This window comes from Numida meleagris, chromosome 2 (genome assembly GCF_002078875.1).
Source record: "Numida meleagris isolate 19003 breed g44 Domestic line chromosome 2, NumMel1.0, whole genome shotgun sequence".
NCBI classification, from domain to species: Eukaryota; Metazoa; Chordata; class Aves; order Galliformes; family Numididae; genus Numida; species Numida meleagris.
The window spans coordinates 59,526,830-59,553,322 of record NC_034410.1 but is presented as its reverse complement, the minus strand read 5'-3'; the positions used below and the strand labels follow the sequence as shown (position 1 = coordinate 59,553,322).

Below are 26,493 nucleotides of genomic sequence, written 5' to 3'. Positions count from 1 at the left end.
GCAGGGTCAACACAGTGTGTATGGGAGGAGGAAGAGGATTTGTGCTTCACAGTAAGTCTGCCTTTGGCTGTGCTGGGGGGCTGGAGGAAATCTGCACCACCTCTTTAGTTGCAGAGCTGCTCGAAGCTGCATCCATTTCTCCAGAAGGGGGAGAGTGGAGTAGTCGGATGCTGGAGGAGTGTACCCAGTGCAGAACTGTCCTTCCTCCCTGACTCAAGCCTGGGTATGATATAGAAAAATCAAGACACTTAGAATTAGGCTGTCAGATCTACTCGCGTATGTTTTTGTAAAGTCCGTCACATCTGACTGTCAGTTGTGCGACCGAACCGTTATGTATTAAGATTTCACCGTAGCCAAAAAAAAATCCTTCCCTCGCAGTAAAACCACTTTTCATGTGGCAAACCCTGATTTGTTGCTCCTTTTTCTGTAAGGATCAGATGGGTAACGGGAGCTGCACGGCAAATGAATGTATGCTACTTGAGATAGTAAAATGCAGGGCTACAATAGGCCTTTTCTGAGCAGCTGTAAAGCTGCTGTGTGACTACAGTGAAGTCATTCAGCCTGCCCCACGCCTGCCGGCAGCACCCGGCAAGAGGGAGTGGTATGGATGGAAGGGCTGTCTGCAGAACGGCTTCAGATGGGGACGGAGCGATGTCCGGCACCTCGGTTTGGCTTACCGTGTTGTTTCTGGGGGATATGAAGTTTCAGTTTCACGTGAGCTAAGAGGTGTCTGCAGCTTTGCCCGTGTTACCACATTACCACTAATTCAGCATGGGTGTTGTGTTTCTTACAGACCTCTGAGATGCTGTTATCTTTGTTGTAGAGATGGGGGAGACTGAGGCACAGGAAAATCGGGCTTAAGCGACCATGGGCATCTTTTCCAGCCTTGGTGATTCTATGATTCTGTGATTCGGAGCCAAACTCTCATACCTAAAAGGCGCCGTAGAAGCTCAGGTGTCATTTACAGCTATTCCAGCCCCTCAGGAAGTGTCACGTATCATTTGCCCCTAGGTCATGCGAAAAGTCTGGAGGATAGCTGGGAATCTGTCCCTCGAAAAACAGTATCTGTCTCTTTAACAGACCTTAAAAATGTTAGTGTGGACATGAGGGCAGGAGGATTCTACACTGTTTTCAATCTTAAAGCAGAGTCCCCGGCTACCTTGTATTTGAGCTGGGGAAAGACGGAGAGGCAGAAGCTCGTTGGTTCAGCAGGGTGGCACTCCGTAAAAGAATCCTTTTAACACTCTTTCTTAAATTAAGAATCGTTTCTGGGTGGCATGAGTCATGGGCAGGTTGTCCTCATTTCACTTTGAACTCGCAGCCTTCTCTGGATCTGTGTCACAGCTTTGGAGGGCTCTGTTCCCTCCCTACAAATCTATAGGCTTGGCTGCTGGGAGTGAGAGCGGGCTCCCCGAGGGAAGCGGGAGCAGCCTAAGCATGGAGGAGCACAGAGGAGCAGGGTAATTTAGATGGAGCATCTGGGGATTTGTTCAGGCTGTAAGCAGCGTGGGGGAGTGGTGAGATAGGTGCAGCCCCTGGGTAGGTTTAGGGAAGCCCACCTTGCCCCTGGTTTGCGTGCTGGTCTTTGGACTGGGTTTCGGGTTTTCAGTAAGGGAGGGGGGAGGTAAACTGTGATGCGGAAGGCTTTACTTTTTTGAGTTTTTCACCACATTTGGGAAAGTTGTATTTTCTGAAGTATGTACAGCCACAGAAGGCTGTGGATAATGTCTCCGTTTCTTAATTAAAAGCAATGGAAAAAATCCTTCAGAGCTGTCTGTCTGTCATAGCTGAGGGAAGAAAACCCAAAGCAGTTTGGCTCAACTGCACGCAAGGTCAAACTCTCTTCTTTGTCACGTTGCGAAAGTTTGTTGGTTTCAGTGGGGTCAGTCGCAGGTGTAGCCATGGGAATGGCTCGCCGTTCAGGCTTTCGGCAGCACGAGAATGAACGCAGAGGAATAGAGTTGTTGGTGCTAAAAACGGTGCGGAGGGAATAACCGGGATGCCTGCACTCCCGTGGGGCCGTGCAAATGCAGGAGCGCGCTGTCTGAGGGAAAGCGAGCTCTGTGTCGGCTGGCAGCGCCGGCTGCTCGGAGCCGAGGGGTTTTCCTGCTGACAGAGCTCGGGCTGCTGGCTCTCAGCGGGTTGCTGTGGCACCGCAGGTAGGGGTGAGGAGAGGAACGGGTCTGCAGGAGGGGACGAGGAAGCGCTCTGCGTAGTGCAGCAGCGCGTAGGTCGCGGTCAGACCCATTCAGACCTTTTTTGGCGATGGTGGAGAACGTCAGAATTGATTGTGTTAGAGACCTGCCAGTTTCTCTTACTCAGTGCTTTGTCGCTCCTCCTCCTCCCTTCCTTCCTCTCCTCTGCTCGGGCTGGGTTCTGTAGCGCGGGCACTGCACAGGTCCCCCGGCACGCTGCTGGGTCCCCCGAGCGGTCCAAAAATGTCCCTGATTCAGGAGCTGTGCGCATTACTGCTAGTAATAACACCAGTAGTAGGACTGCAGTGAGAATAAAGCCTGTGACTGCTTTCCCCTCTAACAGTCTGATGCTTACATAATGATTTTTTCTTTCACAATTTGCATCTCTGGGCTTTCGTCCCTTTTCTCCTTCATTATTTTGTGGAGCCCGGTTGTATACCAGATCCTACTTTAAACACTTTGTAGTGTACTGCCGTAGAGATTTTAAAGATGACTTGTTTCTCAGTGGTCTAAAATAGTTGCTGGTTTGTTTTGTTGTAAGCGCAGCCCACAGAAGAGTGCTTCTGCTGTGGGGAGTTAGCACACTTGCTGAAGGTAATGAAATATACATCGCAGAAAGGTCAGGGATTTCCCCCGAGCCGCCCACCAATCGCTTGAAATGACATGTTCATTCTGAGTGTTTCTTGGTTTGTTTTTGTTTAAGATCCTGGAGCCCAGGAAAGAGTTTTAATGCAAAGCATCAGAAAAAAACCGCTGCAACATCTCATGTGAGAGAGGGGAGAGAAGAAAGGAGACTTGCGCAATAGCATCTTGAAACACTCGTATGGTTTGAGGTGAGTGACTGGAGGGTCTTCTCATAAGTTACAGTTAGTTTGTAATTAAGTTAGTCGTTTTTTGCCTCCGAGTGTCGTGATATTTGTGTCTATGGCAATAAAAAGAGCTGAGAGAGGGAAGGAGAGAACAACAGTAAAAATATGTAATGCACTTATCTTTTTGAAAATGGGCCCCGTGAGGTCCAATCCTGCAAACAGGCAATCCTTCTAACATCTGTAAGGGTTGAACCTTGTATAAATCAATGAGGCTATTCTCCCTGAAAGTCAGGCATGCGCCTAAGTATTTCCAAGTTTGGAATCTGTGTAACATGGGAACTCTGCAGAAGAAAGCTATTGAAGAAAATACAATGCATTGCCAGAAAAATGCAAATACAGTTATGTTACTGTTGCTGATAATGTCATGAGTAATTTGAGTTTACAGCATTCTTAAGTGATACTTTTGAATTAAAATACATAGCTCTCATTTTTATGTTTAAGCACCTCATTGGTGCTTACCAGACTTCTTAACAGAGCCTGTTAGTACTCGACCAGCTTTAATAATATGTCTCCCTTAATTGCTTCATCAGTGTGTCTTTGAATGAGTAGAGTTAAAAGTATAAAGAAAATAATGTCCCCTTTCATAACCAGAGTTGCAATTTGCACTTGGATGTTCGAATAGCAGCAGAACCAGGAGTTCCCTGACTGAAGCTTAATTGTGTTGTCTTGAGTTATTAAGTATTTTTAATAAAGACAATTAATTATGAACTGCAATGAAGAGCCCACCTTTTCCCTCTAGTCTTTCTCTTTTTGTTTTCATTTCTCTCATTAGAAAAGGATGGCCTCTGAGTTTTTTTATTTTGTCTAGTACGGAGGAAATGTTACAGTTGTAAAACTAGCCACTGAAATGCTGCCCAAATGAAAACTGAGAAAGCAGCCTGTACCATAAAAAAAAAAAAAAAAAAAGTTATTTATTCCTTTCTGACCCACAAGTGTGCTGAGGGAGACAAAATTACTGTAAGAAACCTGCAGAGTGAAGAGAACCAACATAACATGGTAGAAGCAGGGCATATAACCTCACAGCTGTACAGAATATCAAAACTCTTTGCCCGGTGGCATTTGCAGACGTTTGTTGCTTCCCAGGTTGTAGAAGAGAGGAGAGCATAGCTGGCCCCTGGTGATTGCTCTGTATTTGCTTTGTAGGAACAGAGCTATTAAGTTTCTTTTGAAATCAACAGACTCGCTGCAGGGAGCTAAATATTTCCTTTCTGGTCAGTGGACTAGAGCCATTTCTTGGGAAACTGCACCAGTCCTGTAAGCATTTGTATGGATTTATCCAAAAAGTTAGCAACTTGCAAATCAATGTGGACAACTCCTTTTTACATGCAGTTCTTGCATTAGGGGCTGTGAAACCAAAAGGGATACAAGACTCTTCCAGTAGGAGTCTGAGGCGATTTTTGTAGTTGTGAAATGAGGTATTAATGCAAATACGTTTGAGATCACTGCCACATGACATATAGGAGCTCTGGTTCTTACAACTCCCCCTTCCTTTTCCCCTCTCTCCCCACATCCCCGCAGCTCAGGTGGTAAAACTTTGCTCTCTGGGGCTCACCCTACATCAGGCATAGGACAGCAGCTGTGGCCAGACCAGGCTGGTGAGAGAGGGAGAGAATAGCAGTGAGCCCTGTGTGATATCCTGAGCCCACTTTGCTCTCTCAGTCCCCATTTTCTGTCGGCAAGCATTCCTTCTGAGCTCTGTGGAGTGCAAATCACAATGCTTTTATTCCTATCTTTTTTTCATTGACATCAGACGAGGATAACATGTATGATTTTCCTTTCACGGCAGCCTTTTTGCTGTTGGTCTCTGAGGAAGCTCATGTTGAAGTTCAGGGGAAGGTATCTTTGTAGCATCTACGTGACCTTTATAATCATTCGATCAGCTCTCAGTTGCAGTCACAAAATTGTTGAGTCTTGCTTAGATTTCACTGCGTTTGGGAGTGGAGGAGCTCGCTGGCAGTATTAGAGAAAGGGAGGTTCTTGAGTGGTGAGAGATGCATTTTAAGATATTGCAGTGTTTTTTTCCAGCACGTGAAGAAGCAGTGCCTCCATCCGCATGCCCTGTGGTGTGTGGCAGGGAGCTGTGTGGGTGCTGAGCAGGCGGAGGGACCGACTTCCTCCTGCCTTTTATTTTTTCACTGGGAGTGAAAATGGGGGACCGAGCCTGCCCGGGTTAAACACATGCCTGTTTTGTTTTGCCTTTCTCTGCTTTTCTTTCAGCTGTCAGTGTGCCATGTTCAGATGGCAGTGATCAGTCGCAAATTGTCCCCCGTCCATGCTCCTCAGCTCTCTTAAACCATTAGTTTAGTGGAGCTCTTCAACAAAGATGGCACCGGTTTGATTTTCTTTTTTTCCCCTAGCTAATGGAAAAAGAGGTTGCTTGTTTGTTTGTTTGTGTTTTTCCCCTCAAGTCAGCTGCATTCGTTCCCAAAGCAACTTGTGTTAAGTGGAAATGAGGCTTTGATAATATGTGTGCTTGCTGGAGACTTGCTTAGATTTTTTTTCCCTGTATATGGATCTTTTCAATGGGGCGTCTCTATTGTGCAGCAGAAAGAAAGTGCACGGGCTGCCAGGCACATAATGGAATTGTTCATTTGTTTATGTAAGTGTGTGTAAGCCTTTGTGAAGAGGAGGTGGTGGGGACAGAGAATGGAGACCTTCACCGCGGGAAGCTGAGTGTGTCGTGGCACAGCCGGGACCCCTTTCAGCAGGACACGGCCACGTCTGTGCTGCTGCCCGTGCCTGTGTTGTGCTGTGTGCTGGTGACCATCACCTGGGATTTTTGCTGTTGAGCCTGACCCACTGAAATCGGTGAAGCTGATGCAGCCATTGACTGCCCTGGCTCTAAACCACATCAGGCAAAATATACAAAAGCTGTTACATTTCCAATTTAAACCATGTGCATTGGCTTTCGAAAGAGTGATGTAAACATGAACCGTGCCAATACTGCGCTTCCTCACCACGAGGCTATTTATTATAAAGGTTGTATGGTTTTAGTCATTTTAGCATGGAGTAGATAAGAGCTTGAACTCAAGCTTTGGATCCAGGCCCACCGGCAGCTTTGTGAAAGGCAGGATCCAGATCTAAAGTTCAGGCAGCTCCTAGTAGAGACTGGTTTTAACTTACTCCATAAAATGGGAGTAGCCAGAAGTTTTAAATTGAGACTTTTGAACAAGATCTTGACTTTTTTCCTCATGCATCGCTCTTCTCTGCATGTGAAGGCATGGAGGCTGTGTTTTCCACACACCAGTTCAGGGAGTGGAGAGGGGCCCCTGTGGTGATTAGTGTGACACAGCGTGTGCTTTTTGTCCAGTAGCATTTTCTTCTTGAGGAGTTAGACCTTTCTTTTTGAAGAAGGTCTTCGGGGGCACAGTGGAGGCTTCAGAGGTAGGACCTTGAAGATTCCCAGAAACCAAGAAAGAGTTAGTTGATCAATCTGGTGTGGAGCAAAACACGCCACAGTGGCTGGGCTCCCCAACCCCCAGTAGTCCTCACGTGTGGTGCCACAGCTTAGTTATGGATGTGAAAAAATAATTACATTGCAAAAAAAGCAATTCACAAAGCCTAAACTTTTCTTTACTTTGTAGATACAGGACTCTGTTCTTATCCTTCCCCTTCTCCATTGCCCTTGGACACATTTAGGACTTTTCAGTCTCTAGCTGCAGAGTTACTGGAGAGATGTTTGGTTAAATGTTATTTCACACATCTGCTACATATGTCAGAGATTCAGATCCTGCACCCAGAGACTTTATGTGGATTAGCAGCCCTCCCTGTGGGACTTCGAGTCTATAAACCAATGAATGGCTTATGAGGATACAAGAATGTAGTCTTGCAACCGGCTGCATATGTTCCTGCTACAGTCATCTTCATGTTTGACAGAGAAAAACTGCTATGTGAAAGACAAGAAGCACTGTTGAACTGGGAAGCATTATGGTATGGCAGTTAATTTGCTCCCTCCTAAAGGCATCATCTTTCTGGTCACCAGTAAGAAAATAGTTTTTATGATGATTTGAGTATCTCTTAAAGAGACTGACAAACAGCTGATGTTGCATGTCTCAAACTTAGCTTTAGCATTGCAGGACTGTGGAGATGTGCTGGATTCTTGTAGTGGTGTTGGTAGTGGACGCAAAGCTGAGGCTCTGCAGTTTTGTTCGGAGACTCTGTAACTGTTTGCCATCTATAGAGGAAAAACAGGTTAGAAGTAAGTATCTTTCAATTGAACAGAGTTTCCTTCTCTGCTAACCCCACTGCTCAGGCTTCTATTTCTGTTCTCTAGTTCTGCAAGTACATAAGGCTAGAGATGGTGTCTGGCTCCTTAGCTAAGCTTTTTCATGACCCCTGTAGAAACCAAACTTCATAGAACTTATTTCTAGGAATGATGAACTAGGACAACTAATTTGCATGCTTTACATGCCAGTCAGCAGAGGGGCTGAGCTGTGACTTGGCTGTGGCCAGTGGGACTGTGCTACAGCGGAACGGCTGCTCACCATCCTGGGAGGCGAATCGTACTGGTTGTAACAGCACTGCTGTGTGTTGTCTGATGCTTGGAAGCCTCCCGCTAGCCTCTTGTTAAAAACTGTTGGTAGAGGGTTGGAGACAGCCAGGTAAGACAACAGTTAATACTGAAGAGCTGGAACAGGAAGATTTGTGAGACTGCTGAAACCATTTTCCCCTGCCACGGGGCTTGGCAGCTGGAGTCCGTGTGGGAGCCCATTGCTGCCGACCAGGAGCTCCTCGTGCTCCGGTGCAGGGCAGCCGTGGACATGAGGAGAAGACGTGCCACTCCACAGGCTGGGAGTCGTTCAACAGCCAGCCACCCTCTCCTCTGTTGCCTCTGCTATGTTTCTGCAGCGTGGTTGCAGCAGCAGACAGGGTGCTGCAGCTGCTTTGTTTGAAATGATAATATTTTCTGCTCTTTCTGGGGAATGCTGCAGTATTTTTTGTAATTATGGGCTGCGTGCCAGTAACGTACAATAACATTTTGCTCTTCCTGTCCTGTTGCTACTGTAGGCATTCATTCCAACTTGGGCCATGTTTGCAGTACGTGGTATTTTTTTCTAGACTCCGCTTATTATCTATTGTGGATATTTTTGGATTATTCGTTGCTACACACGTCTGTCCATACAAATCTATCTCAGAAAGCACTTCAGAGAGTGACAGTCTCCACTGAACAAGCAATTGTTGTGGCTTTCACAGGATTACGTTCTTGTGAAAGTATGAGGCAAGAAAGAGATGAAAATGAAGATGAAAATTGGATTGTAAGTTTAAAAATCATTATGGCTTTAAAAATATTTGAGGCAGAGATGAGGCTAGCCTTTCTTTGACTAATCACAAGCATGTTCGGTGCTAAGGACCTGGTGTGCACCAGAGCTGTAGGTGGTTGAAGCCTCTGGGCCGGCAAAATCTGGGAGGCATTTACCGTTGTCGGAGCCTGTAATGATTCTCAGCAGCTTTGGTTTTAAGGATTTTTTTCATTTCCAGAGGAAAGTAATCGTAACTTGGAAGACAGCTAGTGGCATTTGTGCCAGCGATTGTTTATTAATGTTGTCATGGTCTGGAGATGAAATTTTTGTAAAAGGGAAATTGAAGTCCTAGACATCAGAGTTCACAGCTAGTCGGCCTGCACACAGCTTGTTTCTGGAAGGTAGAGGTCGAGTCCAAAAAGAGGAGAAAGAGGCTAAACACAAAGGAGACAATTAATTTGTTTCTGGTAAATTTGGAATAAAATAGTATGCATTATACAGAAAGAATCGTGCTTTTTTCATGTGTAGTTTTAGTGTCCTCGTACCATGCTGACTCACCAAACTCCTTCAGTTTCAGAGTCTGCATTTGGTTTAAATTACCTTAGAGGCCTGCATTTGCATGCTGTTGTGTAAAGTACTTCTCGTCTGCAGTCCAGATTTCTTTTTTTTTTTCCTTTTCCTGTTCAGCATTTCATCTGACTTGCCTTTTTTCATTTTCCAGGTCTCTTGTTTTACAAGCATTTGCGACCAATCACTGTGTGCCTACTTGGGCCCGGTGATAGGCAAAAGCATGTTGCAGTAACAGATAGAACAAGGAGTGAATCACTGCTTTTTGCCTTTCAATTAGATTACCTAAATCACTATGCAGAAGTATTCCTTTTTGTGCAGTATAGCAGCGTGATTAGCTCACTGCCTTGACAGAGCAGTGGTGGAAGTGGATGTAATTCTTCTACTACATCTTTAATGAGCTACAATTAAAAATAGTGTGCTGGCGTGCCAGAGTAGATGTGTTATTCTCAGAACTTTATTGAAGCCATTTCTGCTGTTGTATTTGGTCAGCACCACATTGTTCTAAAACCTTAAGAACCAGATAGCAGAAAAATCTGGTTTTGCTAGGTGAAAGCTACTTGGAGTAAAACGTGTCAACTAAACAGCTACAAAGTCTATGCTGAGTCCCTGGGGGCAAATCTTCTGCTACGTAGTAAAATAAAATAAAAAGTAAAATCGCACAATGCAGCAGGTTTCTGCAGAGCTCCAGTTGGGTCCCAGGTCTCTTGACACCTGTGGCAGTGAGTCTGAGTCACAGAGAGCAGAAAGCTGTAAATCCTAATACTCTCAGTACTCAAAAGCATACCTACGTAGGAGTTTAATTTCATGTGCTTCTTTTAGCTCTTTTTTTTTTTCCTCCCCCCAAACTAACAAAATTTAAGAGTCATTCTTAGAATTTTGCAGAGAAAATTTTCTCAGCACTTGTGGCTTTGTGAAGGATTGACATCACTTAGAGATTAAAAAATAGCGCTGTCAATTTTAGCTTGACGGCATTCCATTCTCCGCTCCAAAAACCTGATGAATAACAATGGATGAGTCAAAGATTTCTTGGAATTTTTTTTTCCCCCCTTGTGCAATTCCATTGCCATTTTTAGCATGGAGGGCAGTTCTCCAAAGATTGCCTGTGTGCTTGAACTGTGATTTCTTCAAAATTCAGAAGGAAATCGAGTCGAGCATCAGATGACAAGAAAACGTTTCTATGTATTTTGCTGACATAGTGCGAGCTTTATTGAGGAATCCATGGGAAAAGGCAGGAGGTGTTTCATGGATAGTTGTTTCATCCCTTCTTCAGCAGTGTGGATCTTGCCCTATCATGCTGCTTCGCTGTGTTGTAATGAGATTCTGCTTAATTATTTACTGTAACTTGTCAGCTGTGGTGAGGGAAGTTTCCTGATAAAAAGTATCAGTGGATTTTGGAGACTTTGGCTCAATTTCTTGCTGTGTTGCATGTTCCCTGTATGATCTTAAGTTGCTTGAATTGTGGCTTCAAGGTCTCTTTAAGTGTGGGCTACTCAGTTTTGTTTTGACAAGCTGGTTTTCAGGTAGGTGAGTCCCCATTACTTGCTTAGTCTATCAGGAATGGTGTTTCTGCCAGGAGGGGGAAGTCAGAAAGACATGGAAGGGAGAAGTGGACAAGATGTTATTGCCCTTCTTGGTCACTGCTTGGATCTACTTAAAGCTGTTGTTGAACTACAGCATCCTTCTGTCTTTGCCTTTGTTTTCCATGTGACAAATGAAGATTGTATCACTTCAGTATTTTAACAGGGTGTTGAGAGTAGAAATACGTACAGCAGAGAACTGTGCGAATACTACTGTTGTGTTAGTGACATAGTGTGTTTAAGGAGAGCAGATCTTGGCAAAGTCATTTGGATTACCACGAGTGAAATTATTAACTGCATATTTGTTTTTCAAATTGCAGAAGTAGCCTGTATCAGGCATATGCTTGCATGGCAGAATGAATGGGTGAAGTATGAAGCCTCATGAAGAACTAAGCTGCAGAAAGGAAATCTAAGGCAAAAATGGGTTAAAATGATTGCAAAGGCAGGATCTGTAATGTTTTTCTTCTACAATAGATAGCTTGTATTTTACTTAAAAATTGGCAAAAAAAAAAAAGAGAAAAAGAAAAGTGCAAGGGTCCCCTTAACAGCTACTGTGTCAAATTTGAAGAATGATTTGAATTCAGTCATTAAAGTGTGAAATGGAGGGATTTTAGTTCTGCTTTAAATTGTGCATCTCAAATTAACCTTAGCTGCAGAGTCTCTGCTGACGCCCCCGTAATGACACATTATTGGTACTAATGGCTTCTTTGTGACTTGAGATACAAACAGACATTCTAGACAGAAACATTTAGGCTTCGAACTAAATAAGTCACAAGGTGTGTGTTTGCACCTTGGTTTTCTAGTGACAAAGCCCAGCTCTCCTGGTGGCTGGTGCTCATGAGCCATTCTTTCCAGGCTTCCAGACTCTGCTCCTTGTCCTGGCAGTTGTAGGCAGCAGAGTAAAAACCTGCTTCGCAAGCTTGGAAGAGCAGGAGAGCCATAAATTTGAAGTGAGTGTGGAGCCCAGCCAGAACTCGGGCGTTGCAGAGAAGCAGGACAAAGCCTGGAATGTGGGCATGGGACAGGAGGGGGAACTTGTAGCAGATGATAATCTTGGGAGGAAAAGGACCCCAAATTGTGAGGGAAATGGCCAAGAGAAGCCAGGATTTAAGGAGGAAATTGCTAAATAAGGGAGGAGTGAGATGAATAAAGAGTATAACCAGCAGTGGTTTGTTAACCTTTGAGTGCCCTGTTGATACAAGAAGGGATTGTGTTTTTGGAACTCTGCACTTCAGTCTCTCATCTGAGGCTCACTGGCATAATTTAGAAAACTCTGCCTATGCCTGGAATTTCACCCACAGGTGTTACCTAGACCCTGGCTTCGCATCCTAAGGATAATCATTAGTTGGTTGTTTTATCTTCATTTTCTCAATGGCATATCAAGATGTGAGATAACTGTTGCCTTTCCTTTCAAGCTGCAGCTTTGGGAATTTGCCTATTTGCTTTGCCGGGGGTGGTGGAGAGGACCTCCTGCCCTTGGTTGTGTCTGTGGGATCTGTTATACGAGTGCCTGCCCTGGCTGCCTGATGCTTTTTGACTTGCCATGGGATCTGCAGCATTCTGGATCCAAGGTGGGATTGCATTTAAGTACGTAGAATCAAACACAACTAAGTATTCAGATGTCTCTTTTGTATTTCTCAAAGGAGGCAAGCTCCTGAACTGAGGCCCAAGACTTAAAAGTGGGTATGCTATACATAATATGTACTTCATATTTACATATTTTACATACTCTAATATTTACATATTTACATCAGAAGTATTTGCATGAATAATTAAGACACCTGTTAGGATTGCCACAGTAATAAAACAGAATATATTCTGTAATTTTTCTTGTCCTTCTCTTTTATTTGACTGATGGATTGATGGATACTTTTTGTTGATTGATTATTGATTTCATTTATTTATTTAGAGTTCGTATCCTAAGTACTCATGCAAATCAGCTAGGCTCTGCTTTACATTAAAAAACTGTTGAGAGTGCTAATAGAATGAAGTCATAAATCAATAATGAAGGTCTGAAAAATGGAGGCCTAGAACACTTGTCTCGTATTTTGTATTAAGTAGATTTGCAAAATGCTTTGTGTGCCCTAATTGCTAATTCAAAAAATGTTAATTTGCTATTCATTATGAATAGCCTAATAGCATGTTGGAAAAATGAAAGATAAAGGCAATAATCTACCTCAGATTTTCCATTCTATTTGAAGTTTACCTTAAATTTGTTGGAGACAGTGGGAATACGTTATGTGAGTTGGAGGTATATGCACCATTTCTAAAACCATGTGTGGAAAAAACCCCAAAACTTCTGAAACTGAGACCAGAACAGCAAAAACAAATGTAATCCAAGTGGCCTAAAGTTGGAATTGTATTAAATTTCACATGTGCACACACACAAAATCTTTGTCGTATTTCTTAGCTCAAACTTCTACTGATTTTTTTCTTTAATTTTCCTTACTATTTACATTCCACTAATTATCCTCTTTTCTTGTTTCTTTTCCTACCTCACAAATGCGTCATTTATGAATAAGCTATGATGTAAGCATGAACACTTGAAAATGGGGTCAGACTTGTCATGATACTTTTTAGGGCCATATTTCTGTTTTCCAGCTATGAAGAACAATTTGTGATGACACTTAAATTAGTATCGTACTGTTTAGTGCTATTATTCTAGCCATGCTTGAAATGCTTATTTTCTGCAATGAGCTTAGTTTTGAATGGAATAGTCTGATGACTAGTAATAAATCATACTTAATCCATAGGGTTGTGTTATCTTATGAGTATTTACGACATGTCACATCTGATGGCATATACTAACCTTCTTCTCCATCTCTGCTTTTCCTTGTAATCTGAGTTTGTCATTTAACAATTTATTAACATCGCAATAATTATAACTGATGAAGAAAAGGAACATAAAATACAGTGGGTGCCTGATAATGCATTTACTTTTTGTCCTTTGTTCTCTGGCTTGTATATGGTTTGGTTTCGGCAGTTTGTTAAATTTATTTATTTATTTATTCTGTTTTTTTTTTAAGTTGGGTGTTATTTCATCCCCATTGAACAATGGGAATGGAGCAGTGCTGTCAACCAAGGCCTCAGTGTATCCACATAATAACAATAAAAGCTTCTTAAGTAACTTTCGTCTAACACTTTGCAAATTGGAGCTCATCCTTTTCAGTGTCGAGCAACTTTTCCACACATGTGCTGATCCCAAACGATGTTTTGTTTACAGCAGAGGTCAGCCCCATACACTGGAGGTGCTGTTGGAAGCCTCTGTAGCGAGGCAGAATTGTGCCTCTGGGGGCTTCTTCCTCTACTTGCCAGATACAGGTGTTGCTGAAACTTTTCTGTTAAGAAGGAATAAGTTTGGCTATAGACGTTGCCTCTCACCAGTCTTGAGTTTTAGCTCTGGTTCTAGGGAACAGTCACCTCTCTGGGCTTACTTCACGGCACCCTGCTCTGATGCCATCATGCAGAGTGAGCTATAGAAATTGTCTGCTTCACAGAGGGATATAGAATAGTTGTCTCAATACGAAAAGTGCTCTGTGAAATTTTCACTTACTGTTGCTACATGTAGCACCTACAGTGACTATAAACAAAGGATATTAAAGGGAAAAAATCATATTATTTCAGTTAGCTTACTTTGTGCACATTTGACCGCACTCTGTATGGTAAGTTATATAATTTCCTAGGATAGTCAGATTTCTCTTTATTTGCGTGGCTCTTACTCTCAGCAGTAAGGGAAAGAAAATACATTAAGGATCAGGAAATGTGTCTGTGAAGTCAGGAAAAATTCAGTCAAGAAGAGTTCTAAGTATGTGGAGCTGCTCTTGACTCATCTTCAAAAGCAACTCTATTCTGGAATAGTAGTGCCCTTCTGGGCTTCATTTCAAGACAATGTGATTGTACTTAGGCAGGATTTGCAAGGATCAATAACAAGCCGAATACATTCTTTCTTTTCATGACAAGTTCACTGATTGCTACCAGAACAAGAGTACTGCATTGGTCAACATAAATGCAAGAAGCAGTAATTAGCATGTGTGAAGTTTGTCTCCATTGTAGTGTGCACTGTAGGCTGCAGGATTTTCCTTGCCTCAGTGTCAGGAGCCATACTGTGCTCAGGCTGAACGTGGGGTTTCTGTTCCTGGAGGGAAGGCCCAGCGGTGTCAGTAACCAGTGTGTGCTGTTGTTTTTGTCATCTGCCTTCCTCGGTTAACTTGGCTCTGTGACTTTTTAACCTGCTGTCCATAAGCCGTTGTTTTACAAGCTCATTAAGGTGGCCAGGATGGCAAAAGCAGCCATCCTGCCCCCACACACACCCCTGCCCTCTTGGGTGCTCGTTAGATCGCTTCCTTGTGCTGACATAAGCGTTGTGTAGTCATACTCTGAGCCAGGCCTGGGAAATGATCCAAGTTAAAAATAATCCCTCAAAAATGAAAAAATAAAATTTCAGCAGGACCTGTTCCCAGACCCAGCTCAGTGGCATGTGGTGTCTGCTTGAGGAAACAGGTCTATCCTCAGTGTGCTGCCTGTCTTCCTCGAGTTCGTTGGCCTGACTGCCCTGTCAGTAATTTCTGAAACTGTGATGCATTTGCAGGCAAATTTACGCAAAAAGTGGCATTTTCAGACGTGTGGAGGTCCCTTGAGCTTAGTGATGGAGTAGACCTCAGCCAGCTCTCCTCAGTAGACGCCCAGCTGCTGTGTCCTCTTTGGGCCTCCTCTTGAGGACCAATCTCAGTGTCCCAGTCCCCCATTTTGGGGGAATTGACGGTTATACTGCTGACAAGAGAAGAGGGCGGTGCACCCTGGGGAAGACTGTTCATTTCTGGGGACAGGAACACCTCCCAGGCCCTGACTGTCCTGGGACCACAGGACAGTCTAGTTGTGAGGTAGAGATTTTTAGTTTTCTTCTTGCTTAATGCCCTCTGAGGAACCAAGGGAAGCCAGGTACGTGAGGTGAGACTCTGTATTTGTTTGGGTGGCCTAGCTGTGAAACTCTGAAGCCAAGCAGGTCTTTGTAGGCCCAGGTTGGCATGGCCTCCCCCAGATGTCAGGTGGCACTTTTGTACCCACATGGCTGGAGCTTCCTGCCCTGTGCGGCCGCGCTCCTCTCGTGCTGGTGTGCCCAGGATCACCTGCACGGCTCTCCCCATGGCACGGGGAGCCTGCTCCGCTCTGCTCTGTGGAGGAGCGAGTACGAAGACACACGTTGTGGTTTCCTGCTGTTCTGCTTTGTCACCAGCCCACCGGTAAATATAGCTTGTGTGTGGTTATAAATTCATTTCTCTCGTTATGGGCGGTTGTTGTGCAATAATTATGTAGAAATTACAACTGAGGGTTGTTGTGGATGGTTTTTTGTTGTTGTTTGCATTTATTTGTTTGTTTATTTATTTATTTAGTGCCCTTTGGTGGTTGAGTAGGCTTCGGTGTCTCTCTAACTAAGAGTAGAGCCACAAGCGGATGTCCATCGGTATCTGGCACGGGCAGAGGCACCAGCTAACAGGCTGCTGACTTCATGTGACTCCGCTTGCAAGGCTGCTAGGAGCTGCAAAGCAAGGCAGGCCTGCCTTACTCAGGCACTTTCTTTTTCCTTTTACAATGCAAGCGGATATTCCTTGCCACCCTTGCAAGTACTGTATGGGGTCCCTTGCTCAGACTGTTCGGATATGGAATGAAAGTAGGAGTGTTTTTTTTTCTTTTTTCCTTTATTTATAATTCCAGTCAAATCGATCCAGAGCAACACTGATCGTTGCTGCTGTGTTCTCATTTTCCTCCCATCCCTCCTTTAGTTTTAAATTATCCCCTGTGCTGTGTTTGCAGGCCATATGTGTCCTTTGAACTCTGAAGAAGCTGTGCCAAAAGGAAGCTTTCCTCTCCTCCCCTCCTCCCATCATGGAGCTGCTCTTAGATAATTGCAATTAGTATGCAATGTGGAGCAAACCCAGGTGTGAAGTTCGAGTGTTGTGCAAATTTCACAAGAACTTCAGAAAAGCTTGCACTTGGTCCTTTTTAAACCTGCTGAAATCCTTGAAGCACCAGGCAACTGCTGCTGCTCGGAGAGGTGTTTACAACCTGAACTGGCCTACCACGCCCTTTGCAAGGCACAGCGGGGGCTGGAGCAGCTGGCAGGAAGCCACAGCTCCATCTGACCACTGAGTGCAGGAAGGTGGAGCTGCCTTTCATTGTGTCAGTGCACTGGGCAGAGATCGGACAGGAGAACAAGCAGCTTTACAAGCAAACTGCAGTGCCGGAGCCCTTCAGCTATGTTCCCTGCGTGCTGAAGGCTGATGGGAGTGGGAATGGTAACCTTGTGCTGCTAAACGAAAGGCAAGGCAGTACCTGGTTTCACTGGCAAGCTGGGAGAAGAGGGATGCCTTGCTGGGCCAGCATGCAGGTGGATATTGGCAGTACCACTAGGAGAGAATGGCTCCTAAATGGAGTTCGCTTTTTTGTTGGTCTTGAGTTTTCTATGGCGATATACCCCTTAGAGCAGCGTGTCAGGAAGGAGATGCTTTTTGGATCCCGTTGATAAGTGTCTTGTACATTAAAACAGGTTTCTGACCTCAGTTCCCAGAGGAGTTTTAAATGGGGAGAAATGGGAGTATTAATTAGTGCCTCATTAAGTATGATAGTCAAGTATGATAATTTTCTTGGAAGGATAATGTATTAAATGAATAAAAATACTCTCCATTAAAAAATGAATACAAAGTCATTTTAAACCACAAAGACTATTGTACATCTCTGAAAAATTAATGTGATTAAAGCAAAATATATTTAATAAATTAAAAAGACCCTTTTAGGCTGTTTAACTTGTTGGTCTCTAATTAATTATTCTCAAATCTAGTGCTTCAGGACACAGGGACAGGAAATGATTTCTCCCCCCAGTCCATTTTTCAGTTTGCAGTTATCCATTCTAGCTTCAGGTTGTTGTTTTTTTTTTATTTTTTATTTCTTAAATCTTTTCTGTTGACTTATCTCAAAGATGAGAGCCTAGACAAGGAACAGCGGTGATCACAAATAATACAACGATGTCTTTGATGGTTTTGGTTAGTGTGACCGACCTATGTGCTGATACCAAGACTTGGAGCTGAGAAGGAATATTTTCAGAGGCTGCTTTTCTCCTGTCCCTTTTGCCTGTGACGTGGTGTAGGATGCACTTTCTAGGATCACATAGCTTCTTTTAGTTACTTCCTAAGTTAAATCATTTTTTTTACCACAGTTTGCCTCTGAGATTAGATTGAGTTAGACACTTCCTTAACCCTAAACTTCTTCACGTTCAGCTGCTTGAACTGAATTTGAATTATTCTGTATATTGTGGAAGGCAGTAAAGTAAAAGTGGTTGGAGCTAGAGAGAGTGCCCATTGCCATGGTCACTGACACAGTTCACATATGTATTTAGGGAGGGCATAAGCAGAAGTAAATAAGGGCATAAGCTTGATGTGAAATGGAGCAGGTAGTGGCTTTACAGCAGCCTATTTAAAAAAAGACTTTCGTTTGTCATTAGGAATGAAGGCACTTCCTCACCAGTCTCAACAGAAACAGTGCACGTGCTGGTTATGTTGTCTTGGTGACTGCAGGTGTGTGGTGCTTGAGTTCCCCCAAAGATTTCTTCCTTGCAGCTGGTCATCATTACAGATTTGGAGAGCCCTAGCCATTGGTTCTCGAGGTTTACTATTTGGTTATGGTATAAGTACCCAAGATACCCACATTACCTTTTGAAAAATTTGTTGAAAATTGTCCAAAAGGCTGAAGAATATTTCCAGGGAGTCCAGGTACTATGCCATGCTGTCTCAAGGTGCCTTCTGTCGTTCTGGCTCTTTGATCCTTATGACTGCTGGCTTTGTATTTTTGTTTAAGAGGAGAGTCTTCACACCTGATTTTCCACTCTAGTGGTTTCCTTTCAGCTTTACTCTTCTGTCCTGTGTGGCTTGGCCAAGTTTAGACAACTGAGGTGATAGCTGCTGCTTTCTAGTCACAGGAACCTTGATTTACATTGTATCTCCAAGTGCGTTCTCAACAGAGCCATTACAAGCACATCAGCCAGCTCACTTGGGCAGTGTATGCGTGAGATTTCCCTCTTCTTTGGGATGCTTGCAGAGCCTGTAGTGGCTGGATAACTGTCTGTTGAAGCTTTTGAGGTATTTATCCTTTTGTTTGAGAAGGCGGTGGTAGGCAGGGCTTCTTGGTGCTGTATGAAAATAGCTACCCTAGATACCTCCAGAGTTCAAGGAACCTGCCGTCTGTGTTGAGCTGTGCTCTCATACATTTTGTGAGCTCTGTTGTTATTACACAAAGTACTTCCCAAGACGAATGATCTGTGCTGCTGTAATGTTCCAATGCATGATTAATAGTCTTTTCTGGTCTTAAATGAGAGCAAATCTATCCGTTGACTTACCTTGAAAATCCTCTTAGTGCCAATGATCTCATTTTCAAAACCACCTCTAAGGTTACAAATCTAATGCAAGCACCTCCACCGCAGCCACTGCAGTGACACCCCCAGATGTAGCCATGGACGTGTGCATGAGCAAAAAGGAATTTGCACATCTCTCAGTATACCAGTGACCTTCCCTTACTGTTTGTGCCTGCTTTCGCCAATGCTAGCAGAGAACACAATCAGGTGTGTAAATATATATATATAATTGTTTTTTCTTAAATTGGGACCTTCCAGCTGCAAATTCATAAAATTGCAAGGTCATAACGAAGAGTAGGTCTGTCCAATGGCACTGTTAACTTTTTCTTATTATATCCCTGGAATTCTAGCTGACATGGTCCCTCAGTACAAATACTTTATTTGCAAGGAGCTCTGGTTAAGCTAGCAATTTATTGTGGCAATGTGTGAGACTAACCGCACCAGAGAATAAAGAATAGTGCTGCATTTATGATGATAAAATAATTTCAGGTCATGTCTTTTCTTTCTTTGTGTAGCTTTTCTTTTATTACTGGCACTGAAATGGCTCTTGCAGTGCAAGTGAGAAAACCAGACTGAACCTCCTGTTTTTTTGTTGGGCTCCCAGCTGGAAACCCCTCCCTCGATTTTCCATTGATAAAGTGTCACAAAGGGAATCCAGAGCAGAGGAATAGGAGGAAGTAGAACAATGTGAAGTCTTGGACTTGAATCACAAAACGAGTTAACTAATGTAGATGCGGCGTTGAACCAGCTGCTGCTTCTTTCATGACCACGTTCATTTAACTGTGGTCTTAGCATTCCTGGCTGCCCCTAAGTCTTGTAACAAATCGACTATTTATTGTCTTTTTTTTACTGCCGAGGCTCTTTAAAAGGAAATTGCAGAACATTTTCTTCTCTCCCTTTCTATAGACTGTTTTATCTGACCTTCAAGAATTCAGAGTCACAACGGGGGCCAAGAAACCTCACGTACAAGAATGCTTTTATTGTTAATGTCTAAAATATGTCTTTCACTAATAAAATAAAGGTGTGACATTTATAGAGCTCTAATAATGAACACAGCAGTAGGAAGGGCCCTGGCTGCATACTGCTCAAATTAAGTTGATTTCAATGAGAGGAGAAACAGCCTTGTTCGATTAGCAGGTTAAGGTGTTCGCTGATTTTCATGATGCTTGAAAAACTCCCAGGAATATTTTGCAAGTATTGAGAAGTAACTTTCTAGAGGACTTGTTTCAGTTAAATTGCTACTTAGTACTCTCGTAGTGTTTGGAGGAGGAAGTCTACTTGTGTTTAATTCCCATTAAGTGTTAAGTGTGTGCTGTTTCTGTGACTTTCTTATCCTTGCATCACTAGAACAGTAGCTTTTCTACCACTGCTGTTTGACCTCTGTGTTGAAGTGAGAGAGATGACTGATGTTTGCCACGGTGTGCCAGAGGTTGGTGTTTGTACCATCATCTGCTCGTTGCACAATGTGGGTGTGTGCCTGCACGTGGTGGTGGTGAGGAGGGGCCTTGGGGGCACCTGTGGACCACCACTGGCGTGTCTGTCATGCATTGCTGTGAAGCACTGTGGTTGTCCTCTTGGGTTATCTTCCCACATGAAAGAGTTAAGTGCTGCTCTTCTCTTTTCCTGCTGTTCCCTTTGCTATCCTTTCTTTCTCTTCCCTTTTCCTGGCTCTCTTGAACTTGCCAAGGTGACACAGAACAGTATGTTGAAGTCCACTCTCTTGTTCTGACATTACAGTGTTGTTGTGGTAACAAGACTACACACAATTATTTGAAACGTGAAATAATAGTATAGCAAGAATTGGTTAGGAAAAGAGCAAGTAAGTGTGATATAGCTGGCCTATCAGAATGTTATTGTGAGGGTCTAAAGAAAATATGCAAAATAATAAATAATTGAAGGGGGGGACAGTAAGGAGTGTTTAGATTTCTGATCTCTTTATCTGATTCTATAAATCAGAGCTGTTGTATTTCTTACTGGTTTTCTCATTAAACCATTATTGGGTCATCCTTCCTTTAAGCAAAAAAAGGAAATACAAGAGGCCAAAATAATTCTAGTTGAAAAAACGCAACATCTACTGAGAATCATAGCGTGCTCCCTAAATAATACTTTCCAGTGAAACAGATGGAGACCTAGGAGGAGTAACTGGTTGCACAAAATAATAGAATTTGTCTAGCACTTTGACTCTGTGGGTTCTTTTCTTCTTCTTGTCAGTACAGGGAAATAAGAGATGGTCAGGAAGTTAGTTTCTTGGGTTTCTTATTGCCACTGCTTGGCCCAACATGTTATTCCCATCCAGAGAAATGGACTCGCTATGCCTTGCCTGTTGTGATGAAAATTCCTATTGTCTCACGTGTCCTTACCCAAGGTATAAGCTGTTAGTTTGAGTAAACAGGACAACACAGGCCATTCATTTGGATGGCTGTTTTGTATAATGTATAGTAACTGCAGGCAAATACCATATACAGCAAAGGGAAATGATGAAAACCAATTTTTACTCGATTGAATGGGATACTGTTTGATGAATGATTAAAAATAGAACTACTATGCGTTATCTTTAAAGCACTCAGATTTGGGAAAAGCATGTTATCTGCAAAAGTGGGCAGAGCATCCAATGAATCAGTGTTTTGAACTTAGGAAGGGCTTCCAGACAATGAAGGGAAGGCAAACAGTATTGCTTTTTAATGCTCTTGCTGTTAAAAATAATGTAACAGATAAAGGAGGTAGCACTTCGAAGGTGTTTTTTTTGTGTTACATAAAACGATTAGACATTTATCAGAAATTCTGGCAATTGGGTTGAGCTGTGATGCTGTGGACAATCGTAACGCTAATAGGGTGGAAATAGTATAAGCAATAGCTACAATTATAGCCGCAGTTACTAAGAGAAATCCGTTTTCTGTTACGTGAGTGCAGCATTATCCATCTGCATGAAAGGCAGTGATATCTTAAGGAGGCAGAGGAGGAAGGCTGTCCTTTCTTCCTATTTTGGTGTCCACCTGTTGTTTTGTTGTTGTTGCCGTCTTTTTGAGAAAGCTGGTGTGTGTGTGGTTCTTCTGAGAGGTCACATCCAGTCTTTCACGAAACAGGTGATTGTTACACGGCTAACAGGAGTTTGAGGAAGATAGCAAGTACACATTGAGATATATACATTAAAAAAAATACCATCTGTGTGAAAGCAAATGGGAACTGCTGAGTTTGTATTCTTTGTATCTTACTAAAATTTATGGGTCATGCATAAATCATTCAAAGAGTACTTTTCCCCACATTTATCGTCAGGTTGTTTAGTGTTGTGAGCCATTATTTGCTTCTTTTCAGTGACGTGCCAACAAACATTACTTTTTTTTTTGCAGACACAGTTGTGTTTTATTCATTAAGAAGTTTATAACATACAGACAGAACATTCTAAAAGTACTGGCATTTAAGCTGTTTTTAAGGAATGTGTTTACGCTTTGGATAGAGATCAGTTGAAGCTCGCTTTAGTCAAATTGGGTCTGAAGTAATGGAAGGCTTGACTTTTCCCTCACTTCATGAATTCTGGCTGTTCAGCACATGTGGAAGGCACCTCGGTCATTGCAGTTTCCAAATGTAAATGGGTGGTGCGCTCAGGAGCACCAGGACATAAAAAGCTATTATTAAGACTGGATTTGCATCCTGTATCTTCTAAATGAGGGGGGCTGATGTAAATTGACATACTCCCATCATGTAGGGTTAGGCCAGTAGAGATAGAAGGAGAATCTGTCTTCATGCCCTGTATATTTTAAGAAAATGTTGGAAGCTTCTTGTGTAGTTGTCTCTATATGTGTGTTTCTCTTCTCTTATCCTGTATAGCACAAAATATTCCGTACTCATTCTTGTTTTTTCCCCCAAGGTAACCAAACATACTTTTCCAGTGTTTGACCCTCTTCCCCTTCTTAGAAACCTTCCTTATTAGTTAAATATTTTCCAAAAACTTATTTTTAATAAAAAAATCACCTATCCCATTCCTTTGCTTCCAGTTAGAGCAACAGGATAGGATGTCTTTACTTCTCTCCTTTCCTCCCCTTCCATATCCCTTCCTCTGGATTCGGAGACGCTGCTTGAGCTCAAGCTTAGGTTAGGACTTCATTCACATTGTGCAAAAGGCCCAGCAAGATCATACAGCCCTTTGAGGAGAAGAATGTTACATTTCTGTAGCGCAGAGTGTAGAAGAAGGTTAGTGCAGGTTGTGCTAGGGCTTGCTGTATTTCTCCATGTGACTAGCTAGCTGCTTTGCAAATCCTGCTGTGCAACTGTGTGGTGTATTTCTCATTGTGCTTCCAGTGGGTAATGTTGCACCAAATTGGATGAGCCATTGCCGTTCAAAATGTCCTATTTGTTTTGCTTAATTTCCAGGGAGGATGTAATGTGATAGTAAAATTGTTCTATAAAGGGTCATACGCTGTTTTACTGTCAGTTTGTGAGGCTCAGACAGAAGGAAATGATCAAAAACACTCGATGCTCATTATTTATTAATTGAGTTCTGGCAGAGCTTTTCTACATTCTGGCTTTTTGTTCGTTTCTTTGTTTACAAACAAAAAAAGAAAAGCACAGTTCACAAAAACTGAAAAGAGAAATTTGTTAACAAAGATTTCTGACAATTAAGAAGTGGCATTTTGTGGGGTTTAAGTGGAGGTGCCTTGCAGCACAGGGAGGACAGTTTGGCACTGCAGTGTCACTCTTTCTGTGTGTTGATCCCGAAAGGGAAGAATATTTCAGAGAACAGCAGACTATGAATCTTAGGTACAGTCATGCTGTGTTACCAGAAAGTATTTGCCCTGACAAGTTTTGTGCTGGAGATGTTTTAACTGCTTGTGCTTTGCTTCTTGCATGGACTTACTTTCTGTAAACAAAATCAAACAGGAAGCTCTAAATCTTTCTCCATGTTTCTATTTATTCCTCATTTCTGTTCATTTTCAGGTAAAGAACAGCATACTGAAGTAACTGCATCTTTCTTTACTAACTGTAGCTTCTTGATCTAAAAAGCCCCAAAGCTGTTCAGAACTCAGTCTTTTGTTCTGCAGTGAGTCCCGCGAGGACAGACCGTTTTGTAGATGCCATGGCCAGTATGGAGCTGTGTTGAAGCCTGAGGCATGAAGTTTGTACTGATGAAAGGTCTGAAGGCTAGCTGCTGTTTTGTTTTGTTTTTGTTTGTTTTTCCCAGCAATTTAAAATGGACTGCATTTAGGTGATTTTTGTAGAGCAATAGCTGAAGACACACCTCTGATCAGCATAGCCTTATTGCTAAAATTTCAGGCATACTCCACAACCTGAAGTCATTTTTATATCTTGATGAATTACTAACAACAACTGTTGCAGAGTAAATTTAATAGAGTCTAAGCTACCTATTTGCATCCTCTCTTTCTGAAGAATATCTGAACTTTCATTTTGCTGAAACTTTCCCCAAAAAGATCAATCTGAGACGGATACTCACATGGAAGATTCTAAGTAAAATATTTGTAAACAAAGTGTGAAAAGCAAAACCCAAGGCATTGGAGGGAAGGAGTTGAGCAGCGTCTGAAGTGTCATGGTTGCTCTGAGGATTACCTTCTTTGGGCTGCTGGTCAAAGGTGCTGTCATTAGGTGGAAGGAGCTGCAGGGCGGTATCTCCTAGAGATAACCCATTTCTCTGCCTTTTACGCTCTTCTGCTGATATTCTGTTGAGTGCTAGAAAAAAAAATGGTCCAGGAGAAGCTTCTTTTTAGGTCACTTATATCTTACTATTTCTGTTCTTCTTTCCTTGTCTCCTTCTTTTACTTCACAAATGTTTCTTTCCTCTCTTTGAATTAGAGATGGAACTTAAACAAGCAAAATACGCAGTGAGGCCTGTCGGCCTTGTTCACGTTCTAGGCCTGTCCTTATCAGTTGCGCCCCAGGGGTTGTTCAGCATTGTCCTTTCCCAGAAAAAAAGAAGCTGCTGACAGTTGCTTTGCTCTACTTTTACCCCATCAGTGACCAAAAAACTTTTTGAACGATGGTTTAAGTAGCGATACCCAACGTGGATTGTTTGCAGTTCCTCTTGCCCAGATAAATGGCTGCAGTGGTTCATCTTGGTCAATGCCAAAACCAGTGAAGCTCCTGCTTTCCTGGTTGTGAGTCGAGGTGCTGTCTCTGGTTGTGTCCAGACCCCTCACTTCTAGGCAACCCCCAAAAATCTGGTTTCCATTGGGAGGGAGCTGTGGTGTGTCCCAGCTGGGCCTCATGGTTGGGGCAAGCAGGACCTGGGAGGTGCCGTGAGGTGCACCCGTGTCCACACACCGCCTTGTTGATTTTTGACCTGTCAGGGTACAGAAAGTGTTTGCTTGTCTGGGTCTCCCGAGGAGGAGCAGGGCTTCTGTTTTGGGCAGTGATTTGCAGTGCAGCTAGGAGGTCAGTCAGGACACAGCTACCAGAAGCACTTGCAGACACGCAAGTGCCCAGCTTTCTCTGGCTCAGGGCTGGCTGCTGAAAATTGCCCTCGCAGCTCCCCTGTGCTCAGCCTTCTCCAGTAGAAGCTGGGAGTAATATTTGCATACCGCCCTGGGTGTTCAGGCTAAATTAATATTTGTAGAGCACACTGTGTTCCCCCTATTGAAAGCGCTACATGCACATTGCTGTTTCTAAGCAGTTACATCCTATTCTTAAACGTTGTAAATGTACTTAACCGGGACAGACAAGATCAATTGCATTTGTTTGGAAAAACCCTGGTTATATGTGCAAATTCATTTTTTTTACATAGGTGTTGTATTTATAGCAAAGAGGAAACTCTTATCTGTTGAAAGAGTCCTGTTTCGAAGGCTGCCTTTTGTGCTCACATGCTGTTTGTTATTTTGGTTGCAATTACACAGTAGTACACTGGGAGGGGGGGCATATCTGTAGCTTTTTCAGGCTCCTTCCCTGCTTGCAGAAGCCTTCTAATGCATGCTTAAATCCTCTCACAATGCTGTTGCTTAAGCTGAGAACATAAATACAGTAGATAATTGTCTGGTAAAGCTGATTGGTATTCCCTGAATCTTGATCTTCTCCCTTGCTTGTTCACACATCATCTGCACAGAAGATATTTCTGCCGTCTTCTGAACTCTTGTTTCACACAGTCTAGTGAGACGTTAAAAATAATAATTATATAAATCTTGGCAAAACCAAATTAGAGCACTAAATGAAATCTGAAAAAAAAAAATTAGATCTGAAAAAATAATTAATTCAAGCTATTAAACGTTCTTCTGCTCATAGATTGTCAAAATCCTCCCAAAGTGTGTGAAGAAGGGAAATTTCTTCTGAGGTTTCTGCTCGCAGAGCATCTGCTGGAGATTACAGCATCGTGAAAAATAGAAGCAGCGCCGGAGTCAGCGCTGAGCCCGGCTTGCAGTGGGGCCCACGGGAACGCAGCTGCACACTCCGTGCAGGAGAACCTGGGCTGCAGCTCCTTGTGGCCTGGATTCTGCCTGCCGTGTCACGCTGCCGTAAATCCTCTGTCGGAACGGAGGGAATTACTCCAGATTTATGCCAGTTTCAATGAAAAGAGGCTTTCTGCTGAATGGATCTGGGCAGCCTCTCGCCAGGTGGAAGGGAAAGAAGTGACTCAGCGTTCGGCAGTTGTTGCTGAGTGCTGGCTTTTGCCAAGTGCAGAGTCACAGGTTTTTATTTTTTTTT

General features: G+C 43.1%; 1 protein-coding gene across 8 annotated transcripts in view; it reads left to right on the top strand.

Annotated features, from left to right (window-relative positions):
- Positions 1 to 26,493, top strand: part of ATXN1 (ataxin 1) — a 202,329-nt gene that overhangs the window by 53,681 nt on the left and 122,155 nt on the right. For 6 of the 8 annotated variants that reach the window (XM_021387885.1, XM_021387878.1, XM_021387880.1 and 3 more), the window contains one exon: positions 2,899 to 3,028. The exons of 1 other annotated variant lie outside the window; for it this stretch is intronic. The gene's annotated coding sequence lies outside the window, so the exon portion shown is untranslated. Of the gene's footprint in view, positions 1 to 2,898; positions 3,029 to 11,866; positions 12,023 to 26,493 lie in introns of all 8 variants that reach the window. One more of the 8 variants, XM_021387879.1, reaches the window with a different exon arrangement.